Below are 25,851 nucleotides of genomic sequence, written 5' to 3'. Positions count from 1 at the left end.
CTGTTGAGCGACCGGGGACGAGTATTCTTGTCCGAACTCGTGGAGGCGCAGCTGACTGAATGCCGCGTTGTTCACAGCAAGACTACATCCTACGACCCACAAAGCAGCGGGATGAGAGAACGTTTTAACGGTGCTCTAGGCGACATTCTCTCGCTGTATGTTTCTCGTGACTATTCGAACTGGGACTTAGTTCGTCACGTACACGTATAATACGGCAACCACCCGCTTCTCACTATTCTTACTGCTACACGGTCGTGAATCTTCCTGCCTACCTGACACCATCCTTCCTTACCGCCCGGACATCTCGGAATGTGTTCAATTCTCGGAAATCGCGAAGCGAGCCGAAGAGTGCCGCCAACTAGTACGCACCTCCATGGCACCAGAACAAGGATGTCAGCAGTCTCGCAGCGACGACAGTAGTGGAACACCGAGTTACCTGCTGGCTCCCTTGTATGGCTACGAATACCGTCCACAGCCGCAGGGTTTTTAGCAAACTCCAGACTAAATGCCAGGGTCCCTACCGAGTCGTCGAAAAAACGTCTCCCGTCCATTACAACGTCAAGCCGGTCCCTCCTAGTACTGATCGTCGCTTCCGCGGCCGCAAGACGATTCACGTCCAGCGTCTCAAGCCCTATTACAACCTGCTCATCGTGGCATCGCCCTGAGTCACGAAGGATGGTTCCTTCTGTCCCCGGGGGTGATTGTAACAAAGATAGTGAGTGACCGTAAGGGCACCAGTCTCCGCGAGCGGGTATGTGTATTGGTAAAGCGGAGGCTGACCTTCCGAGCAGCATCTATCCCCCAGTGGGTTTATGTCCCCGTAGCGGCACAGCGGCAGCTCCATCGACAACGCTTCGGCGCGGTACCTGCGCGTGGACTCCAGACCTCGTTTGGACGCGGAAACAGCCAGACCTCGTCGGTACCTTTTGCCAGCACTGCCAATAAACCCCATTATATGAAATCCATATCTATTTACATATATATATATATATATATATATATATATATATATATATAGGAAATGGGGGGCTCGTAGAAATAAAACAGAAATAGGGTTGGCAGTCAAGAAAACCTCGGAAAGCAAAGGGGAGGCTGTGGTAGGTCATTGAAACAGATAAAGAATTTGGAAAGAAAGAAAGTGGAGGAAAAATGCCCGCCAGGTGGGATCCGAACCAAGGACCTCCAGAATACCGGTCTGGTGCGATAACCACTACGCTACCGGGGGGCGATTTTCCCCCCGCTTTCTGGGGTATTTATGTCAATGTAATTTTTTCCTGTGCTTGGGGGTGGTAGCCAGCGCCACTCCAAATTCTCGTGGTGAAGGGGACCTTCTTTTTAATCCCCGCGCCGTGACTCAGTGTCTACGGCATGCCGAGAGCGGTCAACCAGCGTTGAACCCTCTTAAGCTCCCTATGGCACCAAGACTGCCAGAACAGGGGCCCTCGCAATGCATGTAGCGAATCAGAATAGAAAATGGGGGGCTCGTAGAAATAACACAGAAATAAGGGTTGGCAGTCAAGAAAACCTCGGAAAGCAAAGGGGAGGTTGTGGTAGGTCATTGAAACAGATAAAGAATTTGGAAAGAAAGAAAGAAAGCAGAGAAAAAATGCCCGCCAGTTGGGATCTGAACCAAGGAACTCCCGAATACCGGTCTGGAGCGATAACCACTACGCTACCGGCGGGGCGATTTCCCCCCCCCCCGCTTTGTGGGGTACTTATGTCAATGTAATTTTTTCCTCTGCTTGGGGGTGGTAGCCAGCGCCACTCCTACTTCTCGGGGTGAAGGGGACCTTCTTTTTAATCCCCGCGCCGTACCTCAGTGTCTACGACATTTCGAGAGTGGTCAACCAGCGTTCAACCCTCTTAAGCTCCCTATGGCACCAAGACTGCCAGAACAGAGGCCCTTGCTATGCATGTAGCGAATCAGAATAGGAAATGGGGGACTCGTAGAAATAACACAGAAATAAGGGTTGGCAGTCAAGAAAACCTCGGAAAGCAAAGGGGAGGTTGTGGTGGGTCATTGAAACAGATAAAGAATTTGGAAAGAAAGAAAGAAAGCGGAGAAAAAAATGCCTGCCAGGTGGGATCCGAACCCAGGACCTCCAGAATACCGGTCTGGTGCGATAACCACTACGCCACTGGCGGGGCGATTCCCCCCCACGCTTTCTTGGGAATTTATGTTGTAGGAAGCGGAGCCGTGGACTCGGTGAGGTGCGCTGTGGCTTCCTACATTTTATTGGGGTGGGCAAGGCCCGGCCGGAACTGGAGTGGGAGCGGCGTAGAGACAAGCGACCGCCCAGGCGCTCGGTCGTGTTCGACCTTGTGGCCCTCTCGCGAGGCGCGTGGCACTGCTGACGTGCCAGTCCACTGATGTTGATAGTGGTGAAAGGATGTGGATGATGATAGTGGCGCTTATGATTGCGATCGCGATGATGCCGCTACAGGGCTACCCCCCTAGCGCGTCGCGTGTTAAGATGACAGATGTATAACAAGTGTGGCGGAAAACAAACTATGTACAGGTATGCCCACTTTGTCCGTTTTCAGGAAGAGTGTGTGGGCAGGCAGTGGTCAAGTGGCAGGGGTTGACTAACGGCACGGTCCTGGTCGTCGGCGATGTAACGTCCGGGATGTGGGGAAACCTCTGGTGGACGAGGCTGGGAGTTTGGGTTGGGACGGGTTGGCGCAGGGTGGAGCAGCCCCGAAGAAAGAGCGGCGCCAGCCGCGGCCGCTGCGTAGACAAGGTGATGTTTGCTGAATGGGCGCTTTACGCGCAGCCTGTTGTGACGCAAGTCCACTGGTGTTTTGCTGGCAGTACGAGAACGCCTATAGGCTTGATAGCGACGTTTTGAGGACTGGTTCGGGTGCAGCCTCGTTGCGCCGGTTCGAAGCGCCCAAGTCCCGGAACGCCGGTGATGGGCCCAAAACAGTTGTCGCCGTTTACAGCGCGTGTAGAAAAAACACTGGTCAAGATTGCGATGAGGTCTCGTAAGAGTGCGTCGCAGAAGTACCAACGATGAAACTCGTTTCCGCGACGGGCGCTTAAGGTGTCGATGGCGACGTCGGCGTTGAGTTTCACGAACGCACTCCTGGTCATCCTGCACGTCGTGGTTCACGAGGTGCTCTCGGGGCGTTTGATGCGGAGCAGAAGCCGTGGCTGTGTTGTTGGTCTCCGCGAAGGGTGGCACGATGTACGTCGCACCCGAGTCAGGCCCTGATTGCAGTGGAGCCGGGCGTAGCGTCAAAGTCGTGGTGGACTTCACCTGCAACGCTGGCGTAGCTGGCGACGAGGATCAGCAAGATTGCAAGGTCACGGAGCAACGGAAATCACCAGAGCCCTCACCTGGGGTAGTAAAAGCGGTCGAGGCGGTTTGTGACTGGTGGGTTTCCGTGACGTCGTCCGCTGGAAGTGCCGTAGGTGTAGCTTCGGCTGTTTCAGCATTGTTTCGCTCACCAGTGCCTTCGCGTGGCGTTGCGGAAGCGGGCGAGGCGGGAGGTGGTCGGTGAGCGCATGCGGTGCCGTCGGGTTCAACTCCGGGCGGTGCAGGTGGGGCCGCCGTGCTGCAGATGGAGACCAATGTGTCGGCGTCGGTGGCAGCGAACGTCGCTGGGCTGGGTTGCACGGAGGGTACCGTGTGTTGCGGCGTAGTATGCGCGAGCCGTGCGGGTACCGCGTGTGCTGCATGCGGCGGCGAAGCGTGCGCAGACCGTGCCGGTACCTCATCCGCTACAGACCGAAAGCAGTCGTCCCCGAAGCCGTAGTGCCTGAGCACGGCAGCCCGAAGGTGATCGTAGGGGGGGGGGACGCAGCGGAGCTCGGGCGGAAGCGTCTCCCAAAGGATGGAGTTCTTCAGAGGCTGTACAGTGACGCGGTTGAGCAAGACGGTAGCCTCGAACCTAAAGAACCATCCCCTGAGGTGCCGTGGCTCGATAGCTGGTATCGGCGGGTCCCCCCACGTCACCATGTCGGTGTGCCGCTGGCCGGGTATCAGGCGCGGAACCTCCGGGTCACCACTTGTAGGAAGCGTCCGGGCCACCACTTGTAGGAAGCGGAGCCCTGGACTCGGTGAGGTGCGCTGTGGCTTCCTACATTTTATTGGGGTGCGCAAGGCCCGGCCGGAACTGGAGTGGGAGCGGCGTAGAGACAAGCGACCGCCCAGGCGCTCGGTCGTGTTCGATCGTGTGGCCCTCTCGCGAGGCGCGTGGCACTGCTGACGTGCCAGTCCACTGATGATGATAGTGGTGAAAGGATGTGGATCATGATAGTGGCTCTGATGATTGCGATCGCGATGATGCCACTACAATGTCAATGTAATTCGAGTCCGAGTAGCACTGGCCACCACCCCCGAGTGCAGGAAACAAAAAATACCTTAACATAAATACCCGAGAAAGTGGTCGGCAAACAGCCCTGCCGGTAGCGTAGTGGTTATCGCACCAGACCGGTATTATTGAGGTCGTGGGTTCCGGATCTCACCCGGCGGGCATTTTTTCATCACTTTCTTTCTGACTCAAAAAAATTCTTCATCTCTTTCTATGGCCCACCACAACCTCCCCTTTCTTTCCGACGTTTTTAAGTGCGAATGCACTTCTTAAGCGACCCTGAATCACGCGTCCACCGCCGTCCGTCCGTCCGCACCACATACCCACTTAGGGCGATTGGCCAAGAAGAGTTCCTAATTTCTTTAGCACATACCCACTTAGGGCGATTGGCCAAGTAATCTAAATCACGCGTCCACCGCCGTCCGTCCGTCCGCACCACATACCCACTTAGGGCGATTGGCCAAGAAGAGTTCCTAATTTCTTTAGCACATACCCACTTAGGGCGATTGGCCAAGAATCGGGCGTGAGAAGGGCTAATGCACCCGCTTAAAGGAGTACTGACACGAAATTTCAAAGCTGAGATCCGCTCTAGCAATCAAGTACAACGACAACACAAATAGGTGTCTGTGAATAAATGCATCTTTCTTTCTTTGTAGTTGTGTGTGTGTGTGTGATCTCTCTTTCGCGAACATTACCGAACCGCGCAAATTCAACTCCTGCATTCGCACTTTCACATTCTGCCCCTCGGGGACATGCGGGGAAATTTCTTGACTGCCTAACCTTATTTTCTCTCTTGTATATATATATAGTATAAATAAAGAGTCGGATACACAGCAAGAACAATAACAAACAAGGTTTACTTACGTAGCGGCAACGGGACTTGCCTTCATCAGAGTAAAGTTACATGATTGTGCTGTCGCAAACATTTAGAACACATTTCTTATATAGGTTTGCAGAAAACTGTGAGAAGGAGCGGAAAATGTTTCGGAAATGGAAAGTGTGCATACAGTCGGGCTACGCCTATGGTACAACAACAACTGAAAAAAAGAAAAAAAAAGGGGGGGGGGAGCGAGAGAGAGAAAAAGGGGTCGTGTTAACAATGCAGCGTTCAAGGTTGCAACATGACCGGTCAACGTATGCCGCTCGAGCTGCAAGTTCAGACAATGGGGGAAACTCGACAACCGCGGTTTGAAAAGAAAGGGAAGAGTATACAGTAAGGTATTCAGTGGCTGGGGAGACTGGTTGGGGCGGAAGCGAAGATGGGTGTGCCCCCCGCGGATGAAGAGAATAGATAGGGGGCACAAAAGAGCATTTCACAGAAGCTAGCAAGTGAACAGGAAATAGGTAGGGTTACAAAAGGTTAAACATGAATAGATCACAAAGAGTTAAACATTCTTAAGTGGTGGTGGGAACGAGGCCTCCTTCCCCAGGACAAATGGCATTGTTGAGCCGCATTAGGCTAATATAAAGCTGCTGTATTAGGAGAGTTTCTGTGAATTCTGATGGGAAACGCGATGGTAGGAATAATGAACATAGTTATAAAAACTATGAAGCCGGTAATTTTAATCGAGGGATAAGCCCGTTAGTTTTTCGTAACTTTCATTAATAACAAGTGTGGCTGACTCAAACTTAAAAATGAGATAAGATTCCCGAACCTCGCGGTCGTGGTGCGTTTTGAAGGCGGATTCTAAAATCGTTGCTTTGAGATGTTCAAACAAATGCATGCCCGGGACTGTTCCCATGTCTTGACAGGGGCAAATAAGGGCAGCTTTTTGCATGAGAGCGGTGATTATTGAACCGTATTCGGAGGGGTGTTTCAGTTTGGCCGATATATTGTTGCCTACAAACAGTGCACTCTAGAAGATATACGACATTAGCGGAGTCACAGTTAAAGTTAACTTTTATATTTACGTAGTAGTCTGAAGCCGTGCTGGTGGCGCGCTGTGTAGTGGTCATGTGTGGGCATACTTTACATCGGGGTTTATTGCAGGGCATGCAGCCAGTAGTTGCCGGTCGGTTGATACGAGAGTTAGTAAGAAAGTCACCTAAATTCTTATCACGCCGGTAGACAACGCGTGGTGGTTCGGGGAATATGCTTTTTAAGCGGTCACTTTGCATTAGGATATTGTGATGTTTTTTTAGCACGGTTGACACTCTTGGAGCGGAGGATGAGTGGGTTAAAACGAAGTTAGTTTGCGGGTTACCGTTCGGGGCTTTTTTCTTACAGGTGTCGTTACGGTCTAATTGGTTGGCTCGCACAATAGCGTCGTCGATAACTTTTTCCGGGTATTTTTATTCAGGAGGGCGGTCTTGTGTTCTCCACAGTTTGAGTCAAAGTCGGCTTGGTTTGAGCAAATTCTCCTAAATCGGTGGGCTTGGCTGTAAGGTATTGCTGTCTTGCAGTGTCTGACATGGCTACTTCGGAAGTGCAAATACTGCCGCGTGTCTGTCGGTTTTCTATACAGTTTAGTTTGAAGCCGACCTTGGAAGGTAGTAACGGTGACGTCCAGAAAGTTTACACTGTGTTCCGAATAGGAATGAGCAAGGGAAATACTAGGATGGGCTAGGTTAAATGCCTCAATGAAGGTGAGGAGCTCCGCCTCACCGTGTTGCCAGATCATGAATATGTCATCAATATACCTTTTATACTACACTGGCTTTAAATTTTGGGTGTCAAGAAAGTTTGATTTGGGGTGAGCCATAAAGATATTAGCGTAGTTAGTCCGAATCGAGTTCCCATTGACGTTCCGCTGACTTGCACGTAATGAACTCCGTCGACGGAGTTCATTACGTTCTAGAATCTTCTAGAGTGCACTGTTTGTAGGCAACAATATATCGGCCAAACTGAAACGCCCTTCGGAATACGGTTCAATAATCACCGCTCTCATGCCGAATACGGTTCAATAATCACCGCTCTCATGCAAAAAGCTGCCCTTATTTGCCCCTGTCAAGACATGTGAACAGTCCCGGGCATGCATTTGAACATCTGAAAGCAACGATTTTAGAATCCGCCTTTAAAACGCAGCACGACCGCGAGGTTCGGGAATCTTATCTCATTTATAAGTTTGGGTCAGCCGCACTTGGAATTAATGAAAGTTACGGAAAACTAACGTGCTTATCCCTCCATTAAAATTAGCGGCTTCATAGTTTTTATAACTATGTTCATTATTCCTGCCCTCGAGTTTCCCATCAAAATTCGCAGAAACTCTCCTAATACAGCAGCTTTATATTAGCCTAATGCGGCTCAACAATGCCATTTGTCCTGGGGAAGGAGGCCTCGTTCCCACCACCACTTAAGAATGTTTAACTCTTTGTAATCTATTCATGTTTAACCTTTTGTGACCCTACCTATTTCCTGTTCAGTTGCTAGCTTCTGTGAAATGCTCTTTTGTGCCCCCTATCTATTCTCTTCATCCGCGGGGGGCACACCCATCTTCGCTTCCGCCCCAACCAGTCTCCCCAGCCACTGAATACCTTACTGTATACTCTTCCGTTTCTTTTCAAACCGCGGTTGTCGAGTTTCCCCCATTGTCTGAACTTGCAGCCTGCGCGGCATACGTTGACCGGTCATGGTGCAACCTTGAACGCTGCATTGTTAACACGACCCCTTTTTCTCTCTCTCGCTCCCCCCCCCCTTTTTTTTTCTTTTTTTTGTTGTTGTTGTACCATAGGCGTAGCCCGACTGTATGCACACTTTCCATTTCCGAAACATTTTCCGCTCCTTCTCACAGTTTTCTGCAAACCTATATAAGAAATGTGTTCTAAATGTTTGCGACAGCAAAATCATGTAACTTTACTCTGATGAAGGCAAGTCCCGTTGCCGCTACGTAAGTAAACCTTGTGTGTTATTGTTCTTGCTGTGTATCCGTCTCTTTACTTATACTATTTCTGCGCGCTTTGTGAGTTTATCTTACTCTAGATTTATATATATATATATATATATATATATATATATATATATATATATATAATAGCGGATTTCCGATTCTATGCTGGCGATAAAAATAAAAGTTTAGTGTAATTGCGAAGCAGTTGATCAGTTAAAATACAGTTTTTGACATTTGGCTGACGGAATGGAAAAGCTCGGTATAGGGGAATCGATTACGGCAAAGATTTTTGAAAAACAAATAAATAGAACATAAAATGCAAAGGGAATGTCGAAATTGTAATGTAAGACGTGCTTGTCCTCATGAATTCCTTGAATATGTTTTATAAAAAGCCTTACCTGGACAATACTTATAAATGACGTATACTGAACCTTGTGAGCATACATATACATGTTATATAAAACGACAAGCGGCTCCAACAACTGTGTTACGTCAGATATAATGCAAACTACTGCTGTCTAACTTGCATTACTGCCTTCAAATATGGCTAACGACTGCTATATTCGACATAAAAAAATAAACTCTTTGCAGAATGATCCCTGCGCTGCATAGAAAGTCGCCCTCACTCAAACTACACGTTACTAGGTTACTGAAGCATATAATTTTGAAGTGATTCCTGTTTGAGTGCAAGCTTTTCATGCGGACTTGTAACAAAATTAAGCTGAATGAATCAGCGTCTGTGCACACTCTCAACAGGCCTACACACATTTCACATAGACACATCAACTAAACAATGTCCCGAAAATTAAAATTATTTCGGAGACCAAGGGGCTTAGTTTTCGGAAAATGAACCTGATATTCTTGATATTTTGAAAATGACCCTGATTATTTTGGTGTCTTTATCTATATTAATTTTGTGTCCAACGCTCATTAAAATTTAGGCGTTGTTGAGTAAATTAGTACATTTACTCACCTTCTATTTTTTTGGAGTACATGACGTTGTAACGGTCCCGAAATCCTGACGACGTATACTGCATGAGAAACTTAGCGCCCCACCTGTTGGAAGCAAGTTGGGTGAAAGTGAATATTTTTTTGGTAACTCAGATATTCGCTTAAGATGGAGTGAGCAAAAAAGTAGGCGTGCCGATTTGGAGTTTATCCCTTATCTTTCGAATACACGCTCGGTTTTTTTTTATAGCACTTGTATTGTCTTAACCAACAGTGCAAAATAACGTACAGGATTTTGCTAAGATATAATACTCAGCAGTATACAAGGCGACAACATGAGGTGCGAACGCACGTGACCTGCCGAAGAGAAAATCACGCGAGAGATCTCGTGACGAACGCTGGGTACAGTGTTCTCGGAGATCGAGATAGCCGACGAGGGTTGCTCCACAACAAGGAACAGGCTCACTTGCACTCGGCATTTTGTCCCGGTATTTTTTTTTTATACCTGGATGGTGGAACTAAAAGCCTAAACATCTCTACTAGTTATATGAGAAAAAAAATGCCTGTGGCTTAGCTGAGCAAGGCTGGGTATGCAAAGCGAAAGCTCGGCTTAGCCTGGTTAGGTCTTGGTTTCATTTGGTTACCCTCTAATTCACCATCATCATCACCGTAATCACCATTATCAGCCTTGTTGTTCCCATTGAATGGCCAAAGCCTCCCCAACAGATCTCCAACCACGCCTAGTGTGTGCTACTTTAGAACAAGCTTTACCACTGAACTTTAGGAGCTCATATCTCCACCGTGTCCTCGGCTGACCCCTGCTGTGTTTACAGTCTATTGTAAGCCACTCTGCTAAGCGAAAAGGTCCACCTACTGTCATTCATAAGCATGGCGGGACGCGCCCATGACCGTTTGCTTTGTTAATTTTAACGGGAATGTCTTCCACTCTAGTCTGTTGCCTAATCCACGCGGCTGGTTTCCTATCCATCAGCTGACGCCTAGCAATCTCCTCTTCATAGCCTGGTGGGCTGACATGAGTTTACTTTCAAGTTCTTTCGAGATACGCGAAGGCTCTGCCTTTTACGTACTTGCTGGAAGAAAACACTGGTTGAATACAAATTTCTCAGGGATGGAGGAAGCTTATTAGTTAGGATAAATGAATTCTCACCGAAAGCAGCCCACCTCATGCTAATTCTGCGGGTAATTTTTAATGGTTTGGATTAGCAGGTATGATTTGCCCGTGGTACACGTTCTCAGCTGCTGTTTCCAACACTTCGCCGCCTGCCTTAAATTCTCGTGTGTTGGCATGCTGATTGAACATTACTTTCGATTTGTTCGCTTTCATTCTCAAACGTGCTACCATACTTTCCGATTACAACTGGCAAAGCATGCTGTGCACATCCCGGCTGGTTTGACTGAACAGGACAATGTCGTTTGAAAACCTGAGGTGGCTGAGATAGTCCCGATTAAATCTGACCCCTTTTTTCCTCCACCTAAGTTATCCCTACAGGCTGTACATAATTGAGGGAATGTTAGGTCCCCTTGCCGGACGCCCTTTTGTATTGGAACCTGACAGTTCTGTGATGGAGCTGAATACTTCCCGCCTATCCGTCGTATATATCTTAGAAGAGCGCCATGTAAAGGTAGTGTACTCCGTGTTCCCGTACATTTGTGAATACTGCTTTTGTAGGCACTGAGTCAAATGATTTTTCGTAGTCTGTGAATGCCATATACAGAGGAGCACTATGCTTTGAACACTTTTCGATTAACTAGTTGATGGCTCGAATACGGATTAATGTTGAGAAACCCTTCCTGAAAGCACCGCTATTCTCCTTTTTGCTGAAAGTCCAAAGTGGCAGTTAGGCACTTGAGGATTACCTTGGTAAATAATTTGTAGTGAAGGAGAGCAGGCTGATGGGTCTGTAAGCTCTCTCGCTTCACATTTCTCAAGTAAGATAAATAAATTCGCAATTTCCTACGCCTTTGGCACCATTAGATTCCTTAAGCACTGCGAGAATCGGGCTCCAAGCTGTGTTAGCCCAGCGCGTCCGCGGATGCACAATACATTAGCCCTAAAGCTACCGTATCCTCCAGATTTGCCTTTCTTCATTGCTTGTGGGGCCGTTGCGGATGAGCGAGAGTTTGCTGACACATGAGGTCAGTGTAGCCGCGTTAAGGAAAGCTCTGCGCCCACCGCGTCCAGACTCTACGAACCCACTACCGTGGGATGAGTCCTGCTGGCGCAAGTCCTGCTGGCGCAATGAGTTAGTCCGGGAGGGGCGAGCGCGTAAAGGCCGCATCACGGCTGCGCTCAACAATACACTGTGGAGACTTTAAATTGTAAAAATTGGTTGCGCTTTAAACTTCATCATGCGTGACAACATAAATGCATTAAGGGCAGGATATGAACACGAGTTACGGCAGTCCTCTAGCGCTGCTAGTAGTGCGCAGTTCTCAGACCGGCCGGTGTCAGATCAAACCGTGTTACGGTACGTCAAAGCAGGCTCGCTTGACGGACCAGGATTGGCCCAAGTGCCAGAGGTTGTTGCCGGATGGCTCCGAAAAAACGCTAATACTGAAGCCAATTCTGAGGTTTTCACAGCACATTTTTCTCTCCTCCTCAGCTCAGAGAATACGTGGCGGAACGAATTCTCTGAGGAACGCCTTGCGGCTTTTTGTGGGGTGCTACCACAGGTACGCAAAGACATGGCAAAGCAGGCTATGTGCGCCGGTTTCGATAGAGGAGCTGTACGATTGCGTGAGACGTCTAAACTGCGTGTCAGTTCCGGGTCCTAACGGCATCCCCGCAAGGTTTTACAACACCTTTTAACTGCTGTTGGAGACGCGCTCCTCGCCATAGCGATCGGCTTTCATCTCCATGGAGAACGGCCGGAATTTTTCCCGAGGGTCAAGTCATTCTGATAGCGAAGCCTGGAGGGAACCCTTTGGACCTGGGTGCGTACACACAAATCACGTTCCACAACTCTGATTATAAGATTATCTCGTCTATTCTATCCCCCTAATGAACCACGTACCCCCGCACATCGTAAGCAGTGCGCAAACTTTCAGCCTGCCGAGCGGTCAATTTTTTTCCTTCTTAGCCCTGAACCGCGACCCATTTGACTTCGCGTTGAGAACCGGCGTTTCTGGTTGCTTCATATCGGTTGATCATCCGAAACATTTTGATAGAGAGGAGCACCGGTACATGTTCGATGTCTTAGGTGTCTTCGTTTCCCGTCACAGTATTTAGCTTGCCTTAGGATAGCTTAATCGAACATGACTGCTCGGCTACTTGTTGATGGCCGCCAAAGTGAGTGCTTCACAGTCACGCGCAGGATCCGGGACGCTTGTCCCTCGTCCACCTCGCTCTTGGCCCTATGCCTGGACTCCCTTCTGCACTGCGTGGCGGCATGTCCTTTCATGCGCAGCATACCGCTTCCTGATCAAGGCCGGATTAATCTCTCTGCATATGCGGACGTTGTGTACCTTTTCATCCGGGATGAGGGCAGCTACACAGGGTATGTACGGCTTTTTTCAGAGTGTGTTAAACTTTCCGGATTCCGGCCGAACAAGGGCAAAAGCAGAGCGCTACGCTTTGGGTCGCTTGCCACTGAATTTGCTGGAGATGGAGAGTGGGTGAGGTATATTCGAATGCTAGGCGTAATTTTCGAAGTTGCCCGTGAGACGCAGAAGGGTTCATTGGACACGGCCAACAAACGCATCGCCATAGCTTCAACTTTCAGTCGTGTGCCTCTCTCTGAGAGGAGCTATATTATTAATTTGTGCGTTTCAGCGGCGCACGTTTACTCGGCGAGGGTGACTGGGCCACCTCGGGACGTAACCGGTCGACTGGCCACAAAATTTGGGTCTTTTTTCTTGGCTCGCAAGAGCAATTCAGTTGCGCGCGCTCTGCTGCGTCTGCCTCACAGCTTGGGGGGCTTTAGCTTGCGATGTCTGAACATAATGTAAAGTGTTCTAGCGTGGCGCGGTGTCCTGGAGCTCGTACTTGATGTTGAGTACCCGGGGCAGGCTCTGCTTTGCTACTTCTTGGGTACTGCTCGCTTGCTGTTTTATGATGAGCCCCGTACCGGACCTACAGCCGCGCAGCCACCGCCTATCTATAGGTAAGTTACTAAAACACTTGGAGGATTTCGGTCGAGCAACCCAGATTTGCACATTGGAGCTTCATTCGCAACTGAGATATGCTATAAATTGGCTATTCGGTAGTTGGATGACCGGCAAGAAGAGAAGTCTCCGCGGGGTGCGCTGGCAACAGTTAACGTTACCTTGCTTCCTGCAGACGTTCGTGATTAGGGGTGGCTGCGTGGCTGGGGAGCCCTACCGATGTGTAACCGCTTTGCAGCCTCTAGTGTGATTCGCTCGGCCGAGTGCCCTCAATGCACACGCATGCTCTAGAGGATGCTCATTTTGAGTGTTGTGTGGCCACCACACTCTGAGTTCTACTCAGCAGGATGTTAGAGCTTAGGCTGGGAGCCCACAGGAAATCGACACATCCGTTCATCAGCTTTCTGCTGTGTGTGGGTTCTATTGTTGTTTGGCGCCAGCACGGTGAAGCCGCCTTGAAGGCACGACCTCGGCGTGCCATGTACCCCATGTCGGGGCGCGTTCGTATACTATAGAATGGCCATCGAGCACCTGCAGCATGAGCCAGCGGCGTTGGGGCAAGAATCTTACCTCCTGTGTTTGTCGCCTCGCTTCATCATGGTCGCTAATAACACCGTTCAATGGTGTGTAGTGTCCTAACAGTACGTGTAACACTTGCGTTTTGTCTTGAGAAGTGTACGTTCAGAGGCCAAGGCGCATTTTAGGCAGCCTGGCTGAGCATGCCTTCCTGTACGGAAATAGACATAGGTACAGACTAGAACTGATGTGTGTGAACTGTTGTGATTTTTTTGTTGACTCCCACGCGTGATCTCTGGTGTCCAGACCTTGTACCGTGGACATTATAGTAAAGAGCATTCGGTGCTGTAGGCTTTTTTTGTGAACTTCTGTGATGTTCACTTTGTTTCCTCTCTAGCACATTGCGTATATCCTGTGCCCTGTCGACCCGTGTAGTAGCTAACTACTGCGGGTCCTAGCTGTAACTAGTTCTAATAAATTCTCTTTTCGACAGACAGACAGGCAGACATACAGAAATGCCAAAAGTTTCTCGTTCAACTAGCCAAAAAAAGACTATCGTCTTTAAAACTGCTTCCAAGGTTTTTTGTAACAGCCATGTAATATGGGAAATGAGTTTTCTTGGGGAATTGGCAGTTTTCACAGATTTCGCCATAACTATTCCTCCCGTTCATATATCCACTATGTACTTGAACTGCCCGTACAATTGTCCGAAAACTAATTGCATGATTTTGTCCGAACAGGCCTATTAAAAAAGGGCGGGAGTTTAAATTACACCCTTTGAAGTGAAATTACGTTTAGGTTTCCCGCGTAGCAGAGCGCTCGCCATCTGTGTAGAATTTGGGCAACCATAAGCCTTTTTAACGAGTCCCTGTAATTTATCTGAAAACTTAGACTAATGAACGCCATTCACACATACTGAAGAAATAGCTCAGCTAGTGTTGTATCATTAGGGTCATTGCTATAGTGGCCCACCTGGGCAACGCCTGGTACTAACGCTAGCACGGGGTATCGAAGGGGGTGTTTCGATGCTAGAACAGCAGCCGAAATTTGCTTAGCGATATTTTGCCCTGTCCTTCCCTTCCTCAGTTCCCACATTTTGTCCATGCTGTTCACACTCCCCATGGGCATAATAACATGCAAAAACAAAAAAAAAAACACAAAAAAGTAAAATAAAATGATTCTTGCGAAAAAACTATTTTTTGTTACAATTGCTTTTGCGCGCGGCGTACAACAAGCCAAAAATATTTCTCGCGGTGCCAATGACCGCTAGTATTGAATATAGAAGTGTTGGAAATAATTATTCGGCACATTTTACGAAGCATATTCCGATATAGAGAACACATTAGAAATCAATTATCTCTAAGGAAGGCTTTATTCGCGACGGGTGGATGAATTCAATTAAAAAAGTGGAAGAAATGGTGAGGACCTCTGTTAAAGAAGAATACTTGTAATCAAACAATTCCACAAAACGTTTTAAAGAAGCACACGGCAGTAAAAACTTTAGAGCAAATGTGCAGTGACCTGAGAGATATCAATATTCCCAGGGTTGTTTTCTGAGTTTCATTCAAATTATGTTGAAGTTTGAAAAAGAGGTTTTATTCAGACGGTTGTTGAAGACAAATACTCGGTTCATGGTTACATTTACTGCAAACCCCCAAAATAGTATTATACGAGGCGTAGGCATATGAAAGGTTTCTGGTGGGAATCAGGAATCAAGAGATAATATACACTGAGTTGCCTAAAGTGCCTTTTAGTTGAAGTATTTTTATTAACTCATGTAAATGCCATTTTATGTGGCTTTGCACATAATCTTCTCTTAATACCTCCATAACTGTGGAAAGATCATTTCAGAAGCCAGTTTAACACATACGTGTTTGTTACGGTTTAGTAAACACCGGTCAAAGAGGTTTACTTGGACGTATAAAAAATAAACCTTTAAACTATTTCCTGAACTTTGCTGCACAACTTTCTGCCAGCAGGTATCATTAAACAAACAAAAATATTTTTTTGACCGCGGATGCACGGGGAGACGCTAAGGTAAAATTTCAATTTCGGAATTTTAGATAAAATTCGAGAAATTCACTAACCAATTTGCGTAAACTTTTGTTTCAATAATGGTCTTGTGAAACTTCGAATACCGAGCGATGCATTTTCATTTGATCAATGAAACTGTTTAGAAATGATTAGATATTTAATTTACGGTTTGCTAACGAACGACGAAGTATAATTTGCTGAACCAACATAACCAGTGCAGTATGGTTTTCAATGGCTACATTGGTAAAGGTGTGCTAAAAAATGTCGATTAAGCACTTGTGGTGGCATTTGCTGTTGTTTCATTTCATTTGATTTATTCCACCTTAAAGGCCCGAAGGCATTACATAGGGGGGGGGGCGGAGTACAAGGTATGATGAACAACGGAACAAAACGCAAAGGGTTCCAAGCGTAAACATTCAGAGATCAATGAGAAAAAGGTACACTATGCGTAGCAAAACGTCAATATTACGAAATGCAAATAAAAAGTAAAGGTACAAAGGTGAGCTTCCAGAGAAAAGTGGCAGCAGTTTATACAGTAGTTAAAAAGTATTTATACATTGGCAGGGAAAACAGCACATTCAGTTAGATTGCGACACGTGACATTTTAGTTTACTGCGGAAAATTTGGCGGTTATTGCACGTGACGATATTATCAGGTAGTTTTTCCACAGTGTTACCCCATTGGGAAAGAAGGAAGTAATTACTGCAGAGGTGTGTCCGTTTATTGGTGCGATAGGGTGACTGTGGTTTATGCGGGATGAAGTTCTGTGAGATGGTTGAAGGAGGACGTGCCGTGATTGAGGGTGATAATAAAAAGCATGCATTAGACACAATCGAGAAATGATACGACAAGATTCAAGTGACGGCAGTTTCAATGATTCTTTTAGTGCACTAACGCTGATATCGTTAGTGTATTGGGAGCAAATAAAACGGGCAGCGCGGTTCTGAATCCTTTCTAAATCGTTAATTAGATATGTTTGTGAGGAGTGCTAAATTGAGCAAGCATATTGTAGTTTCGGTCGGACGTAAGTTTCATAAGCTAACTTTTTAATGTCTGACGAGGCTAATTTTAAGTTGCGGCGCAGGTATCCGAGAGTGCGTGAAGCTTCTGAACAGATGATTTGAATATGCGTTGACCATGATAGCGACGATGACAGGTGCACTCCGAGGTGTTTGTATGATTGTGTAGGGCTAATGGGAACAGACTTTATGCTATAGGTAAATTTTTCTGGGCTCATTTTGCTGGTGAATGACATCATTTTACATTTAGTCAGGTTTAATGGCGTTAGTGATTTATCACACAAAGTTACAATTATATCTAAATCATGTTGAAGTTTAGCGCTCTCGTCTGGTGTACAGATTAGAGACTATAAAACGCCATCATCGGCAAAAAGTCTTAATTTGGTTAGCACACTGGTGGGTAAGTCATTTACTTATATTAGAAAGAGAAGCGAGGAGAGACAGGCACCTTGGGGGACGCCTGGCGTTACGTCGGAGAGAGGTGAGTCGTGGTCATTAGCGCTGGTGAACTGCTTACGGTTTTTTAGAAAATTTTCTATCCAGAAAATTATGTTGGGAGGGATTCCCAGGCTGCATAGTTTAGAGAGTAATCGGTTATGAGGAACACGGTCGAATGCTTTAGAGAAATCTAAAAAGATGGCGTCAGTTTGAAGATTTTTATCCATGAAGTGGAGTATATCATGTGTAAATTCTGCCAGTTGTGTTTCGCATGATAGTGGGTTCCGGAAACCATGTTGATGATCAAAGAAAAATTTGATGAATTCGAGATATGTCATTAGGTTTGAAGCTATGATATGTTCGAGCATTTTAGATGGGATGCTGGTTAAGGAAATAGGTCGGTAGTTAGCTGGGATTGCGCGGTTGCCTGATTTAAAAATGGGAATAACCTGAACCTTCTTCCAATCGTCTGGGACGTTTCCTGTTTGTAATGATTGTGTGAAGATTAGGCAAAGTATCTGCCTTGAGACAGAAACGGTACTTTTTAGTAATTTACTGTTAATACTGTCACAGCCCGCCGAGGATGAAACTTTAGGATTGTTAATGAGTTGGAATATTCCTTCTCGGGTAATTTTAATTTCTGGCATCGCTACAGCTGCAGGTTCGGGAAGTGTTACCGTATCAGTGGTGTTGGTAGAGGAAAACACAGACGTAAAGTGGTCATACAGAGCAGAAGCGCACTGGTCAGCTTCTATCGGTTCTTTGTCAGCGTTAGTGAGGTTTATTCGATTAGATTGTCACTCAGGGGACAGGGAGCGCCAAAAATTGCTGGAATTTGATTGAAGAATTGATAGTAGGTCATGCGAAAAGAATTTGATTTTTGCAGCTTTTAGTACGGTTAAGTACTGATTAGCGCATGCGGGGTAGCGCTCCCACGCAGTTAAACTTTGGCTTAGGCGTGCCGTTCTGTACAAGCGTTATGATAGTCGTTCTTGGGCTATTTAAACACAGAAATTTTTCTCTGTCTTTCAGTGGCTAGATTCAGCCACCCGGCCAAGGGGGAAACAGAAGCTGCGCAATAGCGTTATATACTCAAAGCCACATATAAACGTCTAAGTGCTGTGGCAATGTTCATACGTGTCAACATTGTTGAACAAGAACAAGAAGTTAGGCAAATATAAGGCAGAAAATCAATACATCAGTGATATTTGCGTGATCCTTTATTAAAATTTACGGATGCTTCATTTTTGCGACGTCAAATAAAACACTGCATCAACTGCACAAATCATCCCAGGCTGTTGCCCGTGATACCTACCGGCATTTAAAAAAATCAAACGGCAGAAGGAACGAAAGTTTCCAATAGATAGGTTCCACGTTCCGCTTGGAACGCTCATGGAGCAGGGCAACATTGTTTTATAAACGTTGTAGTAGGGTGCCTTCCTTCACGCGCGTCTCTGGCGTACGTCAGCGCTGGCACCGAGCCCCCAAATTGGAGCAGTGCAACGCGGTGAACCTAAATTGACTTAAGCGATCTTCTAGCGTGTTACCTTGCGAGGAACGAAATGGGAGAGGAACAGCATGAGATGAGCAGAAAAAAGAAGGGCGGCGTGTACTAGACAGGGGAGTCAGTCCATTATCGTCTTTCGTCGACAGTTGCAACGAAAAGAGCAGATACGAGGTCAATTTTTGTTTGTACAAACTAATTATCAAGTTACAATGACAAGTTGTATTATATATACAATACAGCTGTTACTGAATCAACAAAACATGAAAAACTGTCGCTGTTGAAATGACCTTCTAAGATCCATGGATTCAAAAATTTCAGAGATCTTACACTCGCGAAAAATTTCCGCAGGTGGAATCAAAAGCTATTTCTAGAACCTGTTTCTGGTGTGGAGTAAACCTAATTAAGATGTAACAAATATTCCCCATCACACTTCAAATCATGAAATGTGATTGCTACGGGACACTATGGAGTTCCTTTTTTGCATATGGGGTCAAGATGTTCACAAAATTAATGGTCGGCGTATGGGAGTATTGTAAAAAGTGATAATGTGGAGAGATATTTCGGCAGAAGACGAAGAAAAATCGCAGCTGAGTGGTGTGTATCAGAGAAGGGGGCTTTTTAAACAAATAAAATTGTCTTTGGTGTACAAGAAATAATGCGTACGGCACACCTCGTAGAGTGGGAAGGACCGAAATATTTATGTAGCGTTGGCTATGCTAGGGTAGTTGGCTGCTGCGCAGAAACGTCCGCTCCTGAAGTATCGGTACAACGCTTGTTCCGAGTGCAATTTAGTTACCAACAATGATACTGAAGCTAGTGAAGACAATGATGACGACATCGGCACCCCGTGGTACCCATAGCGAACAACTCGCTATAAAATCAACCGGTGTTCTTGAAACGCCTGACTAGTAGCAAAACAGGCACATCTTAGCATTTCAATACCTATATAAACAAGGTGTGTAGCGCAAGACAGGTGCAAGAGCGAATGACAAAATAATTACGAGTCGTTTCCCTCTGTGAAGGCGAATTACTAGCGTAGCTGTGAAGGCAGAGGATACCGAACAAAGGCGCGAAGTCATTTAAAATATCGTTGCGTCGCCATCTTGAAAAAACCTACGCAGAAACATTTATTGTCTGTCTTTGAGGTTTTCTTAAATTTTCCTGGTCAACTATTTCGTCCGGTTATTCAGGCCAAATAAGAAACTCGTAAAACGTGAAGGTACTTGCCGCCCAGCCTAATGTAGAAACATGTAATATAACCACCACTGCGTGACAACTCAAAGGAAATAGGGTTGCGACACCTTGGAATGACGAAAATGAGAAAGCGTTGGCGGGTGTAGAGTTGCCAAAAGGAACTCGTACAGCTGGAGCACTTTGAGAACAGAAACAACTTATACAAAGTGTTGACTAAAAAAAGCAGGCAAGCAAAGCACCAAGAAACGCAATAACACAGGAACACAGCGTGCTTTGCGAAGTCTGGTTGTTTTATTTTACGTATAAATTCGGGAGCTTTTGTCTAGCGCATAAACATCTGGGACACCCAAGCCATAAGCAGCTTGCGTGTGATCCATGTGGTGACACACCAGTTTGCTTCCTTTCAAGTAAAAACAAATGTTGCTAGTCGCCCGTGCCAGAGAGCAGACAACTCTGATGCCGCATTTTCTCGTCGACAGCCACAATCCCGCACAGCGGGTGAGTGCTGAAAGACCTACCATCATGACCTGCGCGTAGCCCTGGAGATGACGACGGGTGATGTTCGTGAGCACGTGCTTCTAGGTCCCATCGTCGGGAATTCCACAGTTAAAAAACTAAGAAACAAGTTCTGCCTATGAAGGGCCTTTTTCAGTTCTTGTTTACCACAGTTGCGTCGTAACTTCTATTAAGCATACATAAATCCAAATGCCTCCTTGATAGCGCTTTTTCGTGGACATAGTAGTTGGATCGCCCTCTCTGCAACCTGCCTACTCGTAGTGCTCGCCGAAATGGCTGAGGCGCGTCATGTGGACGTGTGGTTCAAATGACATGAACTTGGTTTCTGGTAACGCACGCCAGTTTTGTTGCACGTGCTTGCGGCTGGCACGTCCAGCTCCTTTGGCAGCTTCTGCTGAATATTATCGTTCACAAGGTTCTGTAGGCACGTTTACGATGCTCTTCTTTATAGTCTCCATTCACGTCTCCCGTGTCGACCCTGGTTGTTTGGCTTGAAGTTTTGCAGAAGACATCCTAGACGGGGCGCTCCAGAAGGCACGACCCATTCGTCCACATGTCGGATGAGACAGACTTGCGATGTGTGTTTCAAAAATATTGCTTCAGTTAGGTCAACGTTGATGTGGTTTGAGGATGGTGCAGGAAACACTGCTCTGCTTTGAGGGTGCGATACAATGCAGAAGTATTAGGAGTGGCTGGCTACTGTAACTGTACCCCCTGGTGTGATGAAGAGGGCTGTCGCATGGCGGTGTGGAATAGTCCTAAATATTTCTCTGAGGGGTTTCCTACGGAAGGTATTAGCGCATCACAGCTGATAATCGCAGGACAGTCTGTAGATGGGTTGACCTTCACATCAGACCCAACCGCCAATGGGGTTGCGTCATATTGTTCTGTTGACATCCCAATATAAAAGGCCGCATTTGTCGCACTTCAAGTCGCCATGTAGGCTCGCGTTCTGAAAAGCGTTGGGGCAACGCATTTTATTTGTCATCTACAGGAGACGGGTGACGACTTGCATCTGAAAACAGTTGCACTAACGCCAACATTACAGTGAATTAGTGACACAGACGCATGCGGTGACATTAAAAGAATCCGTTAAATGTGGGCCGTTTTAAAATCCTTGTAAACAAAACAGCCATTTGGCTGTAGGTGGACCTGTATGAGGACACCGTGAGGCAACCACGTTGCTCCTGTATCGTTGTAGAGAGCAGGCAGGCTCGATTGTAGCGCATGCGGCTTCCTACATTTTATTGAAGAGCGGTCCCGGCCGGAACTTCGAGTGGGGCCGAAGTCGAGCGACCACCCAGGCGTGTAGTTGCGTTCGATCTCCCTGATGCGCGTGGAAAAGTTGACGCTGTAGTGCCAGCCACGCTGATGATGATTATAGCGCTGGTAAAAAGATGACTTTCTTTCGCTAGGGGACTCCTCCGCCAGCGGACAGCGCGTTAAGATGACAAATAGATGGCGGTGCTCTCGCGCAAAACAAAAAAAATTATTTAGAGGTAAGTTATCTCCGTGTTAAAGTTATGAGAGTAGGCAGTCCTGATTAGTTTTGTGTGAGCGTCCGGTGATGAAGATGGGTGTTAGATGGCGTTTGCCTAGAGTGCAAGAGAGGACGAACGTGCGTACGGTTCAGAAGTGCTGAAGTGAACAAGGCTTGAGGCGCTTCCACCCTATCGACAAGATGGCGATGCTTGTAGAGCTGGCTCTCTACGACCAGCCGCTTGGGACGCGGGCACAATGGTGCGACGCCTAGGATCACGGTAGCTCTTGCGAGATGCATAAACCTTCGAAAGCCTGAGAGCACAAACAACTAGCAATCATGGCGAACGTGCGGCATGTTGTTGTACGGCAAGAAACCACCAACGGCTCGCGGGTGCGCGCCGTAGGAGTGCCAGCGGTGAAACTTGCATTCTTCATGTGTGCTTACGAAGTCGATGGCGACGTCGGTGTCGAGTTGCAGAATCTGGCTGTACTGGCGGCAACATCTGTGAGTTATAATGGTGGACGGCTGCGGCCGGTTGGTCGGGTTTTGACGCGTCATCATGCAGGGCATGGGTGGCCGGGTGACCTCGGGGCATTCGATGAAGATCAGAAGTCGTGGCTATGTGGTCGGGGATTACTTGTGTGGGGAATTCTGGGTTTTGCGCTTGAAGCTGAAGTGACGGGATGTAGTCGTCACGGCTGGTATTTTCACGCCCTCGAGAATACGGGCACACTGTTCACTGCAGCCGAACTTGCAGCGTCAGTTCTTCGGAGTTCCCGTTCGGAGTCATGACGCTCATTTTGTGCAAGTTATACTGCGACTGCACTGGAGCGGGGCAGTGTCCCAGCGTTGTGGTGCATGTCATGCGCGATGGTAGCGATAGACCGGGTTGCGCAAGACCGGGTTGCAAGAACGGTCACGGAGCACTGACCGGAACTCTTGCATGGAATGGTAAAAGCCACCGAAGAACGCTGTGGCTGTGAAGCACCCGCTATGTCGCCGGCTGCAAGTCTTGTTAATAAAGGTGCGGCTGCCTCGCTAGAGATGGCATCTAGGGGGCCGACCCGAGTGGCCGCGGATGAGGGCTATGGCGCCCAGGGTAAAGTGTGAGGCCGCAAAGCGTGCGCACTGTCGCGGATAGCGATGGAAGAAGTGAGACAGCCAGGCGGTTGCCCGTTCGCGGGCCACACAGGCGCTTGTCAGGACCCCACTGCCACGAGCGCGAGGCGCAAGCTAGGCCCTTCTCCTGTGCATGTGCAGCCCTACTTCTTTTATTCGCTATCATCCTCAAAAGCTCCCCCCGCTGCAAAGGTGCGCAGGCCCAGCACCATGAAAACAAATGGGAGGCTGTGGCAGACCAGACCCTCAGGCACGATGGACAAAGCTGGCGGTCAGAGGTCAGGGCCAGAGCAGGGCGACGAAAGTGCCACAGCCAAATGGCCGAAGAAGTACGTGTAACGCTGGCAGCAGCTCGACTACATCTTCGCACACCCAGTGTACAGTAAAAGAGTTGACGAAACCAGGTAAAGGAAGCAGGCCCACCGTTCTTCCCAATACCAGGCAGGATTTTCTATAGCGAAGCGTCGTTCAAGATGTCGAAGCTGATGTCGCTTCACGCACGGCGTGTAGGCCTTATTTCACGTGAAAGTGCAGATTCGAAATTGTGGAACTCATACGGCAGCCGAAATACCAAGGTGACCACGCAGTAGCCGACCGCGAACTCACTCACCCAACGTAGACCACAAGAGCGATGTCCTGGAACTCTGCCCTGCCTGGTAGCCTCGTGGTCGCCCGTAGCCCCCAGGATCATAAGGAAATTCGTCGTGTTGCAGGCGCAGTGGTTAACTGGCGCAGCCGTGTGCCTATTGCAGGCAAGCAGCAGGCGTAGCCATTCCAGGCGTGTCACCATTGCAGGCCCATTGCAGGCCCATTGCAGTGTGCCCATTGCAGGTAGCCAGCACAGGCCGCCATGGTTGGTAGCTGGTCCCCGGTGATCACCTCTTGTCGTGAGCAGCAGCGCTGATCAAGCTGGTTAACTGTACCACTGTGAGTCTGGAAAAGCGATCGTGGCAGCAGACGGGAGCGCTTACATGACCCCTTCAGGTGGCTGTTGAGCACGGCCATTGAAGCCGCCCAGTCGCCGTTCACGAGTTCGCCGCAACAAGGTTCATTTGACGGTTCGTGTGATCTAACTCGGAGCGCCGGTGCGCCGATTGGAGTCGTGGATACGAGGAAGCGCTCGCGCCAGCGGCAATGCTAACGGAGAAGCCAGCGCCCGGAGCAACACTGCCACCGCCGTGCAAGTAGGAAGTGCGCCTGCTCATGACGCCCAAGAACCAAGTGCTCTCTCAGCAAGGAACACCAATCAGCGGCAGCGACGTCCGATCCGTCGGAGAACATCACTTTGGAAGGTACAGGTAGGCCGCATCATCGTGCATCGTGCTGACGGGGTCCTTGGAGAGGCCAGTTCCGTGGCTTCCCGCGATAGCGGTGCAGTCATCGTTGGGCTGGCTGCAGGGTACATTCAGTCGTTCGTCGAGGGAATCCCTTGCCTTCTTCGCTGGTTGCTCTTGACAATTATACTCGTCGGGAGCTGTGGGGATGTTCGGATAGTCATAAACACACGGCTCACACGCAGCGGGCCCGTTCGCCACCTTATCAGCTTCCGCAGCTATCCTGCTCTCAACTGAGGGCACCACGGTGTTGCCATGCCGAATGACGGCGGAGTAATGATTTGGTGCTCCGGTGCTCCGAGCAGCCACTAGAGAAGCAACGGCGGAGGGTATGGCGAAGCACACCTGCGTGCGTATCTCGACGAGCCTTTCGTCGTACTCGTAGCTCTCGAACAAATCGGCTTCCAGCTCATCCACATCTATGACCTGATGGATGCGCGTATCGAGGGACTTCCATTCCTCGTACCTGCTAATTACGGCGCGAGGGTGCGATTGGATCTGGCCAGTCGACGTGAATGGATCCTGCAGCAGTGATTAAATATCCGCTACTCCATTTGTGACGGCTTCTCTAACAATGTCACGGTGGCGGCGTAGCTGTTTCATAGCAGCCTACGCGAATACTTGCGACCGGGTGGCCTCGGCTAGAGCACAAGCGGTGGACAGTGTTCGATGACGACGCTCGAAGAATTCGGTACCGTCCATGGCACCCACGGCCTAGCGTCCTCGAAAACTGCCCCGGATAAGGTCAGGCCTGCTCGTGGGTTGTCTCCCGGGTTTTGGCATCAGAATGTCTCGGATAGCGACGCAAGAAGGCAGCCACAGAGCCGGTCGGCCGTTCGCTGCGCTTGTCAGGAACCCACTGCCACGAGCGCGAAGAGCAAGCTAGGCCCATGCCCCTGTGCTCGTGCAGCCCTGCTTCTTTTATTCGCTTTCATCCTCAACAAGCAGAATATGTGTGTGCGTCTTCTGCTGCGGGCCGACAGACATCATCCGTGAAGCCATAGTGCGCGAGCCCGGCAGCGCGATGGTAGTCATAGCGAGTTTCGCTGGGTGGTGGTGTGGCAAGGACGCAGCGAAGCCGGAGAGGAAGCAGGTCCCAGAGGATGGAGGGCTAGATACGTTACAAGGTTACGTATTTTAGCCCAATGGTTGCCTCAAGCTTGAAAAACCAACCTCGCATGCAGGTTGCGTGGCTCGAACTGCTGTATTGGTAGGTCTCTTGAAGTAGCCATGTCGGTGTGCCGCTGGCCGGGTGATAGGCGCGGAACCTCGGGGTCACCAATTTGTAGGACGAAGACTTGGTTGTACTGAATGCGGTTTCTTACGTTTTATTTAAGAGTGGGCACGCCACGAACTTCGAGAAATGGCGAAGAAAGACCTCCCAGGCGTGTAGTCGCGTACGATCTCCCCGAGGCGCATGGGAAAGCTGATGCTGCTGTGCCAGCCCCGCTGATGGTTGTTGCGCTGATGATGA

The 25,851-nt window shown here is 48.4% G+C and overlaps 1 long non-coding RNA gene across 1 annotated transcript in view; it reads right to left on the bottom strand.

Annotated features, from left to right (window-relative positions):
- Positions 1-25,851, bottom strand: part of LOC144144110 (uncharacterized) — a 142,145-nt gene that overhangs the window by 75,557 nt on the left and 40,737 nt on the right. The window contains exon 3 of the long non-coding RNA XR_013317158.1: positions 9,118-9,200. This is a non-coding gene — a long non-coding RNA (uncharacterized LOC144144110). The remainder of the gene's footprint in view (positions 1-9,117; positions 9,201-25,851) is intronic.

Source organism: Haemaphysalis longicornis, unplaced genomic scaffold, assembly GCF_048455015.1.
Source record: "Haemaphysalis longicornis isolate Haplotype H1 unplaced genomic scaffold, Haemaphysalis longicornis Haplotype H1 scaffold_62, whole genome shotgun sequence".
NCBI classification, from domain to species: domain Eukaryota; kingdom Metazoa; phylum Arthropoda; class Arachnida; order Ixodida; family Ixodidae; genus Haemaphysalis; species Haemaphysalis longicornis.
The sequence above is the reverse complement of the archived record's forward strand: the minus strand, read 5'-3'. Positions and strand labels throughout refer to the sequence as shown.